General features: G+C 41.3%; 1 protein-coding gene across 2 annotated transcripts in view; it reads right to left on the reverse strand.

Annotated features, from left to right (window-relative positions):
* The window catches only part of LOC126281380 (uncharacterized), a 383231-nt gene that overhangs the window by 37602 nt on the left and 328432 nt on the right, over window positions 1-17197 (reverse strand). The window lies entirely within an intron of this gene.

A 17197-nucleotide genomic window follows, 5' to 3' on the forward strand; every position in this document is an offset into this window, starting at 1 on the left:
TTGCAAATTTAAATACTTTTATATTTATACTCTCCTCTCGATTCTTGGTAAGTTGCCTTCATAACGTTGAATGTAGAACGAAAACCAAATGTAACAAAAACCTCAAATAGAACACAGCAGCAATTAGGGTAAAAGTGCACGTAATTGATAATTCGAACTTGATTGAGACTGCGTCAACAAACAAAACAACGTGGTAATATCATATCTAAAGGGCATTAGGACATAATAAAAATGTTAACGAGATGTTTAATGTTATCGTCTAATGCCCTCTAGAAGTAGTTATCCAGAAGTGAAGAGACTTGCTCTACCAGTGTGGCAAGCTGCATCAAATCAGTTTTCGGACATATAACCACATCAACCACAAACTTAACATTATTTTTCCTTTCTCACAGTTCTGTTGTACTTCATTGTCTATCTTAAACAGACAGAGAATTAAATATAACAAAACTAAGAGGAAGAAAAATAATATTGTTTGTGGTAGTTGTCATCCTACGTCCGAAAACAGATTTGATGCTGCCTTCGTCACTGGTAGAGCCTATTCAACCATTTTCATTTCTGTATAGCTACAATAACATACAGCCATTTGACTGTGCTTGGGAAAGTCAATTCTCTGTCTCCCTTTACTGATTTTACTCCCGGAACTTTCCGCCATTACTAAACTGATGATACTTTAGTGCAAGGGCTCCTACCTTTGAGCTTACCCGGGCGACACCGAATAATATAATTAACAGTAATAAAGAACAGAAATGAAAAAGAACTACAAAACCAAAGATGAACGAGAGAAAACCATCGTGTGGCAGGTCTGAAAATGTTCAATTTACCATCATTTTATGTAAGATACTCACTTAGATGCTCGATCCAAGTCTGCACTAATATTTGCTTTGTGGTACAGCTTGCACTGTCGACAAGTTTCTCCAAGATAGCGAGTCCTAGATGGTTGCCATAGATGTGACAATGTCACACTGACGTCATAGCTAGAAATTAAAATTTTGTTGGCAAGAAGGGCAACTGGAGCACTTCAAAAACGTAACATGTCCCATCCCTCTCCCATTCCAATGATGTCACCAACTCACAACGCCACGTTGTTCCTAGAAATGCGGGTAACGTTCAGTCCATGCTGAGCTACAGGAGAGGAAGGACACAAAGTACTTATTAATTTATTTTGGTGGGAAATGTATTCATGGTGGTGTTATCTTGGTGCTCGATTGTACTCTCCACTCAGCCACGGCCACATCAACTTCCCTCCAACCTCCACCCCACTTTCCTGTATGTTCATTTGATGACAGACTGCCCTATTCCACAATACAGGCAGCAGAGTGTACTCACCTACCTAACAGCCACCTCTTACATTCCGCTCCCCTGCTCTCCATCTGTTTTAGTTTCAGCTGCTTGTTTGGTGGTACCGTCAGAGAGAAAATAACTGCAGAGTCCTAGAGCTACTCAAGAGTTCATGACTTTTCTGAAACGCTAACTGGGCTTAATTTATGTTTTCGTCAGGAGTTAGGAATGTTAAGGAGTTTAGTTTTTATTTTCATCAGTTTTCGAAGCACAGTTCTACAATTAGTAACCCACACTGATGTCGGAGCACAGATGGGAAAATCAGAAATATAACATATTAAAATATTTAAATTTTTCCAAAACCACAAGATCGTGAAGAAAAAAAGCACGGACCCACGGCAGTTCGAATGGGCGAAGGGCTCCTAGAAACCGAAGGACAGCATCCCACCTGTCAACTAGAAAATACTGCTCTGCAAGGACATATCTTTGAATGGTCGAATATAAAAGACATCATGTGACTCTCTGACGCCACAGAACTTTCCGTAGACTTTTGTTCTGCCCCTGTCTTCTTCGATACAATCTCTAAAGACTCCTATGCATCTCATGCCTATATCTCTGACGCCATGGAATTTCCTCTGAATGGAAAACTCTCAAGGGTTATTACTGAATTTTCTCATCACAGTGCTGCTGCTGGTTTTGGGGCACTGTACGCTACTTTCTGCAAATTGACAAATTACAACAGTTTCAACGGAAAACTATTTTATAGAGTTCGAAAGAAAGACACAGCAGTCATATTACACTGACAGTTGAACCACGCAAAATAGATCTACAGGTCATTTAATACAGCAACTATCAGCAAAGACATCCAGTAAAACTTCTCTGCTACTGACGAGGAAAGCTTGAGTTTTTCGTTGGGACAACCATTTTCTACCAGGCTATAGCACCATAAACGCTTGTACAACATACTATATTGCTACGTTGCTGAAGTAAGCACAATTAGTACCCTGCACCATACAAAATCACTTCTCCATTCTGCACATTGCTGCTGACCACGAGACACTCCTACAAATACTGCAAAGACACACAGGTCCCAAAAGCAGAAGACCATGCACCATATATACTCGCAGCAGTAAGCATTCCCCTTCAGGTCGGTTGGCAATCCACTATTGCTAAAGGCCACTAAGCAACTGCCCTTGGATATCCTGTCTCGATGCACTATCGGGATGCCCTCTACCGATTGGGGTCTCTGCCCGAACTGATTTAGGAAGGATGAATGGTTCCTCTGGCACAAAGGTGTCCGCTGACGATATTGTTACGACCAGGGCTGACTGCTGCCATGGTTTCTGCAAAGAGCTGCGACCATTTCCAGACTCAGAGATTAGAAGAACATTTAATTTCTGATCTCTGTCAATGAGAAATGATTCGTCAATCACGATTTAATTTACCTACCCCGAAACCGGTAACGTCTGTGATATCCGATTTTACACGCATAACGACGATATTTGTTACACTTTTATGGTGTAATCATCGACTGAAATATGAAAAATTCCAGAATTTCATGTATTTTCACATGGTCTGCGGCAATATCACAACAATTACGTGACCGTTTTGATATCAACTATAAAGCAGAAAGCTAGTATAATTCCGAAAATTAAGAGTGGAAATTTGTCTTTGATAGCGGAAACTTTAACAAAGTCATTACATGGGATGCGCTGCAAAACCACTGAGAAACTAGAGACTTACCTTATCTGCAGAGATTTTTATGTGAAAAATTGAAAATATAGAAAACTACCACTCCTGTTTTTAATGAATAAAGATGTCAGTGATATAAGATATTCCAGACCATCCTTGTGCTTTATGACCTCAATTAAGGTTTCAGTATTAATAGTCACATGCGACTATCATTTCTACGGAACCAGGAAATGTCTCTTCCGCACATGTTTCACCGTCTCGATGCAAGTAACACGTCACGCATGATGTTCTGTTAACCCGATGAAGAAATGAGAATGTAGAAAGGCAATATACTTCAAAGGTCGTTCAAAAGGCTTCTGGAGTTTTAGGACCCGCTGGGCCAACAACACACACACACACACACACACACGGAGAGAGAGAGAGAGAGAGAGAGAGAGAGAGAGAGAGAGAGACAGACAGACAGAGACAGAGACAGAGATCTAACGATTTCCTTTCTCTCGCTACTGCTGTGACGATGACGTATGATGTCACTGATCACACCACCTCACAGTTCAACAATAGGGTTTTGTTTCCAGTCTACAGATATCAACCACAGATGGACAAAATACTCAATAAAAGAATGCGTTCTACACGATGTTAATCGTATTCTCGGAAAGAATGGTCCCGCTGGAACAATAGCAAAGTACCTGACTATTTGTCACGGATGAAGAACTGAACGGTCAACAGCGCTGTGCTTTCAAACGTTCTGGATCTGCCGGTACTGTCTGACAGCAGTCCTCAGCTATGTAAAATCAGGCTGATGAAGGAAAGACATTAGGCTCCTCAAGGCTACACTTTTACGCTTCGCACTGCATATTTTCCCCTCATATCTATACCTGCTGGAAATCTTTAGCACTGAAAAATGGTAACATGTACATACCCTCATTCGTCAGATTTCGTGTTAAGCGATAAACGAGAATTATTTCATTTCAAGTCTTTCCAGAACAGCTTCTATGACGCAGGACATCCCTCAAGCTAGTATGTTACACTAGCAACTCTTTGACGCTTCTTACTACTGATACCCTCATACCTATAACCGCCAGAAACTTTTATCGTCTGTTTTTGTTTGTATTTATACCACATGAGAGTTCAAAGTACTGATTTCGGAAAAAGTACAGGAACGCTACAGTGCTGTGTACCCTAGCCCTCATGATTCTGACAACTGTGTTCACGCATAAAATCTTCCTAAACGCGTTCATAGCCATGTACAAAGAATGCGCAGCCAACACGTGCGGAGTTGCTGGGTACGAGTCACGGCGGCACCTGGCCAGCGTGACGTCAGCTGCTGGGTGACACCTCCAGCTGCTAACACAGGCAAAGTATGTTGCGTGAGCTCACAGTTAGGCGGTCGCCAGTACCAGCTATCAAAAAACTCATCTTCATAGTACAAGTCTAATGATAAGAAACTAGGAAACACCGCCGACCTATTCCACCAAACATTTTACCCTCCGGGTTATCTAAATGATGCTCTCTGGCGACTTCGTCCTGCTCCAAAGTGCCTCACGGTTCGCAGAGAGTTAGTTCACAACACTGTCTTCGAAAACCTCAACTAGGAAAAGTTATAATATTACAGATATTATAACTGAATTGGAAAACAATCTTTGTGGTCAAAACACATAGATCTCTGCTCTCCAAATGACAGAAAATGAACCATAAACAACTCATGACATAAACACCACTCTAAATAGTCGTGAGAAACCATTCAGAGTATTATACACACTGCTGATATTTGAAAGCGACCAAAGGACTGAAAATAATCGCGAAAAATCGCTGTAAAAAAACATACCTTTCAGCCAGAGGAGAGGAGGCATCACAGGAGCAGCTAAATAAGGTCACCTTTCACGTGTACAAGGCGCAGAGAGAAGCAGCCTCCCATGCTTCTCCCCCCTTCTCCTCTCCTAACCCTCGCGCTCGTTTCTATGATGGCGTAGTCAATTCTGCAGGATCTTCACACAAATAGGCATTTAACCTCAAGTGAACATATGGACAAAAGCAAACAGGAGCTATCGTTGCTCAGCAAAAATAGCGTACTTTAATTGTGTGTGGAATTTGGCCAGTGAAACCAAACAGTTCTTGATAAACAAAAACCGAAACATGGCTACCTTGTCAACAATAACAAGATATCCGTGTGCTGAGTACCCTTCCGACCTGTATATTCAGGCCTCGTATTCGTAGTTACTGAGCAAACACGTATATCGCCATGGCTAAGGTATCAGGATAATCATGCGCAGTAGTATGTCATGGACTATATATTTCCTGTAAGAATTCTCCTATAAAGTAAAAAACAAAAAAGAGTCACTTCATAACATCTCATTATCCGTTACCTCTTGTGTCTCAGGAAATCACGTGTTTGCTCAGTCACTACGAATACGAGGCAGTGATATATATTTTGTAAGACATGGTCAGCAGAGAGGTGTGTTACTATTGATCACAAGGTACCTATGTTTCGGTTTGCGAACAACATTTCTTCTCAGCGCTCGGGAACGTCTTTGAAGACAGAACGCTCAACACTTCGTGTGATATTCAATATAGGAATTTTGTCTGGTTCCACTGGCGAAATACCACACACGCAGTTAGAAATACATTATTGTTGTCGAGCAGTGACAGCTTCTCCTTGCTTTCGTCCATGTTCAGATGGTTCAAATGGCTCTGAGCATTATAAGTTCTGGTTCCACTGGCGAAATACCAAACACGCAGGTAGAAATACATTATTGTTGCCGAGCAGTGACAGCTTCTCTTCGCTTTCGTCCATGTTCAGATGGTTCAAATGGCTCTGAGCATTGTAAGATTTAACATCAGAGGTCATCAGTCCCCTAGAACTTAAAACTACTTAAGCCTAACTAACGTAAGGACATCACACAGATCCATGCCCGAGGCAGGATTCGAACCTGCGACCGTAGCGGTAGCGCGGTTCCAGACTAGCGCCTAGAACCACTCTTCCACTTCGGCCGACTCGACCATGTGTACACGTGAGGTTAGGCACATATTTGTGTCAGTAGACAAACCAGTGCGAGGGTTACGGGAGGGGACGGAGGCTGGAAGATAGGAGACTGCTTCTCACCGCTCCCTCTACCTGTCAAATTGCGAACTGATTTAGTTGGTCCTCTGATGCTTAGGAAAACACTCCCAGCTTCCTCGAGTGTTCCGGCTGCATCTTTCTTTCATAACAGTGATTTTTCACGATATGTTTCGATGCTTTGGTTGCTTACAAGTATTAGCAGCGTGTATAATGCTCTTAACGGTTTCTCGCAGCAAATTTAGAGTTGCGGTTGTCTCAGACATATTCATGGTACATTTTCTGTTACTTTGGGCATCGGGATCTGCGTGTTTCGAGCACCAAGATCGTATGGCCAGTCCAGCTACAAGATCTTTAATATTGTAGCTATTCCTAGTGGATGAGTTTTCCGAAGGTAGTATTGTGAACTAACTCCGTGTGATCCCTCTGGGACAGCGGAATAGGACGAAGTCGCCAGACAGCTTCCTTTAGAGGACGCGGGCTGTAGAGTGTTTGATGGACTCGATGGGCGATGTTTTTTCGATAGAGAATTGCGGTACGAGGAAGAGGTTTTTGATTGGTGTTATTGGGGGCAAGGTCACTATGAGCTCGACACCGCACGTGCCTGGTTTGTTGGTCAGCTGCAGACGTCTGTCTCACGGCCCCTGAGGCCATGCACACCGGCAACCGCCTGAACTGCCCCCGAACGTGTTCGCTCTATGCATTCTTCGTGCATGATCTGTAAATGCGTTTAGGAAGGAATTTTGAGTGAACTCCATCGTCAAATTCATGTAGACTAGGCTGTAAGGCGATTCAGAATTCCCAACAATTTTTCTTGAAAGCGGTGCTGTGAACACCTCTCATGTGATACTAAATGCAACAAATGACCCACCATAAAAGTTTCTGATGGGTATAGGTATGAAGATATCAGCTGTGAGAAGCGTCAAAGAGTGGCTTTAAACAGTCTAACACATTAGTTTAAGGGATGTCACGGTTCAGACAATTTATTCTCGAGTAAAATCAACACTGAACAACATCCATTTTAGGTGTACAACTAAATCTCATGAACTGGAATACGAACAGGAGATCATATAGCAGTCCTAGAAGTTTCCATTAGGTATAAGTATCAGGAAGAAAAGATGTATCAGCAGTGATAAATGTAAAAGAATAACTTTGACCATTCGAATCTTTTCCCTGCTTGGGTCTGTTTTTGCTTAGCCAACGACAACTGTCAGACAGTGCCGCCTCATGCAGAACATTGAAAACATAGCGTTGTTGACTGTTCAGTTCTACATCCCTGTCGTATAGTCAGGTATTTCTCTGTCGTTCCAGCAGGGCCAGTCTTTTCCAGGACTACATATAACAACTTGCATGAAGCGTCCTGTTCTTGAGTCTTTCGTCTATCTGTGTTTGATTTCTGTAGACCGGAAAGAGAAACCCCCTTGACATTATACTTCTTTGTAGGTGCCGTAGTGAGAAAAGTCGTTACAAGTCTCTATCTTTGCGTGTCGCCGGTCTGGCGGGTCCAAAGAATCCAGTAGCGTATTGTTCGACTGTGATGTATAGTGCCAGTCTATACGTTTCCCGTCTTTATATGGTTGAAAGAACATCAACTGTGAAGTGTTATTTGCATGGAGATGGGAAATACTGGTGGGAGAGATATATTCCGGTTCTCTACTCAAGGAAAAAACGTATGCTTATTAGTACTGAAACGGTATACGTTAAAAAAATAGTATTGGTACTATCAGTTTCCACCATTTTCGAGTTTTCACATAAAAATCTCTGCAGTGAGGTACGTTTCTAGTTCCTCGCTGGTTTGCAGCATATCCCACATAATGATCTGGTCAAAGCTTAGGCTCTCAAAAAACACAATTTCCACTGTTAACCTTCAGAATTATGCTAATTATTCTAGCATTCTTCTATGCGACTGATGTCGAGAAGTCATGTAAATGGTATGATATTCCGGCATTCCATGAGAAAATACATGATGTTCTGGATATTTTCATATGCTACCACATGATTTCAGCATAAAATTGTTACAAATGCCGTGGTTAGGGCGTGTAAAATCATATATTGCAGCTCATAACGGTTTCGAGTCATGCAAATTAATTCGAGATTAGAGAAGCATTCCTCACCAACAGAGCCCAGAAGGTAAATATGCTTGTAATCCTAGTGTCTGGAGTTGGTCGGAGCTAGTTGCAGAAGCCACGGTGGTGAGCAGGCCTAGAAGGAAACTTTATCATTAGCGGACGCCTTTGTGCCGGAGGAACCAGCCCAGTCTTTGTACACAAGTTCGGACAGCGACCACGGTCTACTAAGGGCGTTCCAAAGTGATCGCACGTAAGACCGGGAAATGGAAACAGTTGCCTCGTAACCAGTGGCCCCAGTGGATGACCGACCGACCTCGCGGGGATGTCTACATACGGTCCATGTGCTTATTTTGGAAGCTGTGTGTTTTCTTGGTATATGTAGAACGTTCTGGTTGTCCACAGCTATATGCAGAATGCAGAACTGACGATTTTCTATGGTACAGTGAATGAATGTGTTTAGTATAACAGCGTAGCGATATGGTATGGTAGTCGAATCGTTTGTGGTGCTATAACTTGGTTGCAGTTCGTTTTCACCCCGAAAACTTCAAGCTTTCCTCGACGGTAGCAGAGCAATTAACATGACTAAGTTTCTTAGGCGATAGTTTCTGTATTTCATGAGGTGTAGACCACTTAGCATGGTGTAACTGGTAGTGCAAATGACTGCTGTCTGTTTTTTTTCGATCTATACAAAATAGTTTTCCACCGAAACTCTCGTAATTTTTCTGTCTGTGAAATGTGGCGCCGAATGCTCCAATACCAGCAGCAACATTTTAGCAGGTAATCTTAATAAGAACGAATTAGTGTGCTCTATTCACAGGAAGTTCTATGACGTCAGACAGTCAACCGACATTCTTTGTGGGACGCATAAGAGTCTCTACAGACTGGTTCGAACAAGAAAGGGGCAGAAAAAGGCATCTACGGAAAGTTTCGTAACTTCAAAGAGTCATGTGATATTTTCTTTGTTGGAGCGTTCAAAGACACTTCGAGGCAAAGTACCTTCCTCTGATTTGGACAAGTGGGATTCCGCCCCCACCCATTACAGTGGCTTTAGAGCATCTCCAGACCAGTAGTTGTAGGACATTCCCAGAGAATATCCGCCATTCATCCCGTCTGTAGTAGAGTACTTCGAATTATAGGAGAATCTTTCAGAGATCTGATCCTTTGTGAGTCTGTGCTTGTGGGTTTTGAAACATCTAATGAACTTTTAGAAATGTACTTGTTCTGATTTTCCGATCTGTGCTTAGACGTTGGTGTGTGTTACCCATTGCAGAACTGTGCTTCTAAAAGTTAGGAAAATAGAAATGAAGTGCCTTAACATCGCTAACTATAACAGCAATAAGAAATTAGGCCCACAATTGGTGTAGGACTCTAAAATATTTTTATCTCTGACACTGCCTCCAAACAAGCAGCTTAAACTCGGTCAGTGAGGCGCGGAATGGCTGAAAGTGGGGGTATGATTGTAGAATAGTCTCGAGTACCATTTGGGGGCAGTCTTGTGGTCTATTGCAATAAATATGCCTTCACATTTCGAGGCAAATATCCAACTGCGCGATGGAAAAAGTGGGGGGAAGGGTGGCAGAAAGTGTAGGCCGGGTTCAGTGGAGTGGGGAGGACAATCCAGCTGCAAGGTAACACCACTGAAAACACATTTCGTGCCAAAATAAATGAATAAAGGCCTTACGTCCTTCAGCAGATCAGAAGACACTGATAGTTTCCCGTCATTTCCAGGAATTTGCGGGATTGGTGATGTCATAGGTGTTTCATGACGTCAGAGTGATGTTGTCACATTTGCGGCCACCATATTACGTGAAACTGACTACAATGGAAGTTGTGACAGAAACCACCTAGCCCTATTGCTCATGGACCATACATTGAGCATTCGTGTTTCTGTTTTAGTGCACATTACTCGAACAACGAGTGTTATAGACTTATTTCGTCGCCAAATCGTTTCAATAAATTGTGGAGTAGAAATCTAATCTTTAGCATCGTTATGCAGCTCGATATTTCAAAAGATTCTACTCTCTTCTTATCTGAACTGTTTATCATTCACATCTAATGTAGCAAAAACCTTCAATACAGACAAAAAGCCTTCAGGAATGATTATGTAGCACATAAATGTATATATATTTTCTTTTCTGGCATGCATTTCTTGCTGTTGACAGTGTTGATGTTATATGTTCTCTGCTTTCCCCAAATAGTAAAACTTATATGCTACTTTCAGTAGGTTATTTCCTAATTTAAATTCATCGTCACATACCTAAGATAATTCGATTACGTTCCATAACCGTCGTTTCTGCTATAACCTCGCTTCATGACACTGTTTATTTCGTGCAACTGATGCTTCAAGGCCCTTCCCGTCTCTGACAGTATTACTATACCTCTGGCAAAACTAAATGGTTTTATTTCTTGTCCCTTTACATTTACTTTCTGTTCATTGTTCGCTCAGAGTGCAGACTGAATAATATCGGGGATACCATTTAATCCTGTCTCACTACCTTTCTCAAACAGTGCTGCTTTGATGTACTTCGATTCTGATATCGGATTTCTGTACGATTGTAGATTACCTCATGATCTCTTAATGTAGAGAAGTGTAACGTGCTGCGAGTACATAGAAAGAAAGATATTTTATCATTTAGCTATAATATAGCAGGTCAGCAACTGGAAGCAGTGAATTCAATAAATTATATGGGAGTAGGCAGTAGGAGTGATTTAAAATGGAATGGCCACTGTGGCGATACCTGTAAGACACCGCTAGCCCACGCCTCTCGCGGTGTGCGTTTAACCCCATTTAAATGACGCGCCAAGCGCGCGCCCAGCGGCTGTACGATTAATTAAATAATCGGCGTGCTAATCACAGTTGAAATCTCTGGTCCAGAGGGACGTGAAGAGGCTGTGGTCCAGAGAGAGAGTAGAGTCAGTCGAGTCTTGTTCAGTCTTAAGAGTCAGTCGAGCTAGAAAGTGTCTTGTGAAACGATCATTCTGTGGATAATATTAGTGTGATGATTTCTTTTATAAGTGTTGTGTTGTCTTCTTCGATGAGTAAAAAAAAATATAGGTAAAATAAATTTTTGTGATGTCCATCAATAAGGTCATTCCAGTAAAAATAGAACCACTTCCCTTCACCTTTATTCACCCTTTTTTCTTTCTTTCCTTTCAACAAAATAAAAACAAAAAATTATCACCCCCCTTTTTTTTAATTCCGGACATCACACCACATAAAATTAATAATCGGTAAAGCAGATGCCAGACTGAGATTCATTGGAAGAATCCTAAGGAAATGCAGTCCGAAAACAAAGGAAGTAGGTTACAATACACTTGTTCGCCCACTGCTTGAATACTGCTCACCGGTGTGGGATCTGTACCAGGTAGGGTTGAAAGAAGCGATAGAGAAGCTCCAACTGAGAGCAGCGCCTTCGTTACAGGATCATTTAGTAATCCTGAAAGCGTACCGGAGATGACAGATTCCAATGGAAGACTCTGCAAGAGAGAAGTTCAGTAGCTCGGTACGGCCTTTTTTTGAAGTTTCGAGAACGTAATTTCACCAAGGAGTCAAGCCGTATATTGCTCCCTCCTAGGTTTATCTCGCTAAGAGACCATGAGGATAAAATCAGAGAGGTTAGAGCCCACACAGAGGCATACAGACAATCTTTCATTCCACGAACAATACGAGACTGAAATAGAAGGGAGAACCGATAGAGATACTGAAGGTACTCTCCGCCACACATCGTCAGGTGGCTTGTGGAGTGTGGATGTATATGTAGATCTAGATTTTATCCCTGTTAACTATAGATATTCAATCCGGTCAATATTATTAAAAGCTTTCTATAAATACACAACATTGCTTTTCCTTTCGTGAGTCTAAGGTAAGTCAGAGGCTCAGTATTCCCATTTTCCTACATTTCTTCAGAACCAAATCTGGTATTATCAGACGTCGACTTCTACCACTCGTTCCTTCCAGATGTTATAATAATTCGTCTATTTAGCAATCATGACTTGTTAAACAGAATATTCGCTAATATTCGCACCAGTCAGTATCTGCCTTCATTAGAATTAGAATTACTGAGTTCTTCTTTACATCTGAGGGTATTTTGCCTGTCTCATGTATTTTGCATACACAACGGAATAATTTCTTAATGGTATATCCTAGCAGGGACAGCATTTGATGGAATGTTTTGTCTAACTCATGGTTCTTGTTTCGATTTATGTCTTTCAGTATTCTATCAAATTCGTCTAGCAGTAAAGCATTCCCCATCTCAATTTCATAATTTTCCTCTTCACTTTCCATAGTAGTGTCTTCAACTTTGTTTCCTCTCAATAGCCGTACACATTCTCTTCACCTTCCTGCCTTTCGTTTATTAGTGCTGGCTTGCCATCTTAGCTCTTAGTGTTCCTATACACGGATGCTTCTCTCTTGTTCATGAACTTTCAGAGGTACTAACTCTGCAGATAACACTATTGTTTACGATAAGGCGGTAGATGATAATCTAAATAAATGGATGTTAATTTTGTTGAAGTGAGCACAAAAAATGAGTTATGACGGCCGGAGTTCCGAGTGCAGCGTCACGAAGTTTGGCAATCTGGCATAATAACAAAAACAAGAATTAAAAATATGGCGTAGTTCGGAGGGGCGGACCCACCCTCAGGTGCAAAATGATGGGAGAAACGAATGCAATGCAGAAGGCGAATGGAAAAATATTTCACCATGAAATTAGAGGTAGTCATTGTTAAGAGGTAGGAGAAATTATGCCATATGTCATTCCGAGAGTGTCTCCACTGGAACCCTCCAGCGGATTGTCTGATGTCACTGGAGACCCGAAAGGGCAGCAATGTGGGTGGCTAGCCATTTTAGGGAGAGTGTGAGGCTGGCGTTCAAATACGCCGGTTGCACAGCTGCAAATTATTTTGTTGTGGATCATCTATAGGAGGAAGCCGTTTTATGGACAAATGGTGTTGTCAAGGGTTGTAATGATGAGATCGGGGAAATTTCTTTTAAAGTTTATTGGTCCTTGGAAATTCAAAGTGAGCTGGAAGTAGATTGCATGAGTGGAAACAAGAATCTACGAGATTGCAAAGGTTCTGTGAATACTGAATATATTGATGCGCACATGCTTGTAGAACTGTTTGCAGTGGATGCACAGTGAATGCTGCTGTACTATTCTCATGGAGATTTGGTTACCACACCATGAGATAATAACGATGATTACGTCCTTTTCCTCAGAACAGTGGAACACAGCGCCATATCTAGATGATGCCAGTGCATGTCATGTGCAGTTGAAGTCAAAGGCAAAACACATACAGCAGCTGACAGAGTGAAAGTCATTGTAGGGATGATGTGTAGTATCGTAAACAGTATTTTCCACATGGCTTGTTAAACTAGTGGGCTTCGAAGTCCCCAACTTCAGTGGTACAATGGCAAAGAACATTAACAGACCGATTATAAGTAAAGTGCAGCAAGAAGATGCTATAGATGACCTTGGTGGTGTAAGGTAATAGCAGGCGGAGACCGTGGGTCATCCAGCTAGCCTTTCGGAGGAGTGCTTTACTGCTTTTGTCGTTATAGAGGGACCAGTAATTTTGAAGAGTGGGGACAGGGCGCACACACAGCATAGAGCCGGAGCGCCCTCTGGCGTGAGCATACATACTAGCAGTAGTTCAGGCCATCATGATATTCCAGATTAACTTCACGATAATCACACGCTTGGAATTGAGAGACTGTTTGCTGAACTGGAAACGACTGCAGTAGGAATATTAAAGAATAACAATTCGTTGCCGTGGCAACTTTCGACACCCAAATAAAATACTAAAGAGGGTACTGGCGAAAGCGCTACCACATTACAAGCGAGACCTCTTGAAAAAGCAACTAAAGTAGGAAGTCCAAAAGTTGATTTTGAGAAAAGAGACATTATCTATAACTTCATTATCGATGACGATTCCGAATATGAACTTCCCCTACTGTTGGATGCCGAGTTTGCTATGCTTTTACACACACAGCTTAGTGGAGCGATCTTTGTGAATTGCAGCTTCGTGAATGGATGCTTAGATAGTTCTAGTGATCTGCCTACGGGAAGAGAAAGAAAATTCTCTAGTTATGCCAGTTTGATAGAAAAGCAGTAATTAAGAATTTATTATATGAAGAGGAGCCAGTGCCATCTGCAGCTGTTTCTAATGCTGTTACAACAATATTAGATGGAAGCTTGAAGAGCGAGTTTTTGGTTTACATTGTTTCGAGATTTCAGTAATATCTTTAAAATACTTGCAGTCTCGCCACTAAAAACAGACATGGCAGTACCGCCTATGTGAAATGTTAGTATATTCGGTGCTACGTTGTCCAAAGCAGTCTGACATGGTGTCATACTATCTGTGATATTTAAGGGATGCAAACATGGGAAATTCCTGCATTCTTCGTTAGCTTTGAAACTGTTTCTTTATTCTTATGTATCGATTTCCATCGCAGAGTTATCATCTTCATAGCCAGGCGAAGTCCACTGAACTCATATAACCGTGCACGATAAATTCAAGCATAGTTGTTGATAGAAGAACATGCCAATTAGCATGCAAGTTAGTCAGATTGAATTTTAGATCCTAGTTAGAAGGCTGTACACATGGAAGAGACCTGCAGACTTCGTTAATTTTCACACAGATTACGTAATGTGTCTGTAAAGGATAACGCTGCATGTCGTGCAGTAAAATCTTCACGGCTCTCTTCCCGCATAATTTCGGAGTTTCATTTGTGACTCCTCTGAAAGGTTACCGTCGTTCTCCACTTTTAAGCGAAGGACTGGTGTGTCGCAGTCCGTCTCCTTAATAGGCCTGCGTCGGGGATTCAGATCTCACAAAGCCTCACAAAGCCATGGAACGGCAGCCCGGCCGATTGTTTAACGTAACTAGTAATTTGCTTTCGACCTTTACGATGCTGAGAGCTGCCTCTCCCGTCTTAATTGCTTCAAAGACTGGTTGCCAAGCTACCGTGAGAGCGGAACACTAATCTCGATTAACGAGAGTCGTTGTCACACGCTATTCGAGTGCCTCCTTAGTAATGCTCTCATAGAAAACTCTGTAGATGATTGAAGTCTCTTCGAAATCGAACATACGCTTTTGCGTCAAGATGTGATCTGATAACGCAGATTGATTTTCCTCCCCGAGTAATACGTTGGGTAAATGTTCCGTGACACGTTAGGAGACACCCCGCTGCGTTCGTCTGGTGTAACATTTTGCATGTTTTGGCGGAATATGACAGACCCCAGGTGTAGGAAGTCGAAAGTTATCTTTCACGCTGTCACCACCGGCTCAACATTAGTGATCCATAATGCATTGTTCGTCACCGAGGCTCTCTTACCCCTCAACCCATTATCATAGTAAGCAAAGAATACAAGAAGCAATTAGCAAAAAATGACAACCAATTGTTTTGAAGTCCTGGTTTCAGTAGGGAACCAATGGGACATCCGTCGATGTATTTGAAAGGAGTTTCACATTTTTCGTAGATGCAATCCCACACCTCTAAACTTCCATGAACTTATAATGCCTAAAGCAAATCATGATTCTAAACAACAAGCAAAAATGGGCTTAAAATTTACTAAATTTATATGAAAAGTACTTACTACTCCGGTGGGTTTCGTTTCGAGACCTCTTATAAAAGCAGTAGTGCAAATTCAAATTAACTTTACAATTCCTTCAGATAAACTTAATTTCACATTCAGTGTTCTCCTCAATATTATTATAAAAAAAAGGAACACGGGCCACAATCTCCTACAATCACTACTGTTTATTTTGGCTGGAGCCACAGGTGCGGCAAATTTTTTAAATGGTTCTGCCGTCATTTGACTGTAATAATCATTTTATACTTATGAGATCGAGATTTTGGCCTTAGGCCATTTTCAAATACAAAAGACGTCAGGTTAGTATAAAATACAGGTGCTTGTCAAGAAAGCGTACTTGGTCATATAGGTCAGATCTATCATTAGTAAAAGCTTTAGAGACTTTTTCACTTTGACTACTGACAGATGTAACCAATATGACCAGATATACTTTTGTACTTAGGATGGCCTAAGGCCGAAATATGTATCATATAACAATAAAATAAAAATTACTACAGTAGAATAGCGGCAGCATCATTAAGAAAAATATCCTACAATCGCGTAGCACTATCACCGTGTCGACTGTTGCTTTGATAATTGTGATGCCTGCAATGTGCTGCTTTCGTATAAGTACGTCAGTATACTGGCATAAGTCTCTGTCTTTCAATAGCATCGGTGGCTTCGAGCGTATTGCACAGATACTTAACCTTTTAATGACGTACAGAAATCTCGTAGAGCGGTGCCATTTTCTTCTCTCTTCCTGTATGTTGAAGTATTGGAGCTACAACGTTTACGCCCTATCTACCTTTCAGTTTGAGTGTGGAGGCCATGCAGTGAAGAGATTGTGTATCTATCATTATTAGGTCCTTCACTGTTGTACGGAACGGTCTGTGAGACCGCGGCATAGCAGTTAACTTTTTCCGGGTAATTTGTTTTCTATATATTTAAATTCATTTCTATTTCTTTAGCTTTAAATGTCGTGTAATAAAGAAACTTAGTTCCAGATTTATTCATTACAGAGATAACGGCAGAAAGACCATTTACATCGAGGATTGTAAGGGAAAAGGACACTAATTTTGAGATTCCTCTTAGGGCTTCGCTTGCTATGGGCCCAGACAATAATATTGACATGGAAGGATCTTACGAAGTTGAAAGCAGTCATAGCTCAGATTCTGAGCAAGAATTAGGCAACGTACCAAAGATGCAATATGGCTCTACTGATGGTAGCAATAATCAGAGCGATGAGAAATACTGTGAGTTATAGTAGGAATGATGACTCTTACACATAATTTTACGGAAAAAGTAAGTATTTCAAGTTGCGAAAGGAAGGACCTCCATTGAATATAAACATAAGACGCTCTAACACAATCGTTGAAGATCCTGGACATCCAAAACTGTTTAGAAGTTTGGGAAAAATCCAGAAATGGTATCCATATGGGAACTTCTGTTTTTAGAAAATTATTCTGTTAGAAATTATCATATGGAAAAATGTAGAAGTATCAAAAATGAGAACAAATTATGAGAAACAT

Source organism: Schistocerca gregaria, chromosome 7 (assembly GCF_023897955.1).
Source record: "Schistocerca gregaria isolate iqSchGreg1 chromosome 7, iqSchGreg1.2, whole genome shotgun sequence".
NCBI lineage: Eukaryota > Metazoa > Arthropoda > Insecta > Orthoptera > Acrididae > Schistocerca > Schistocerca gregaria.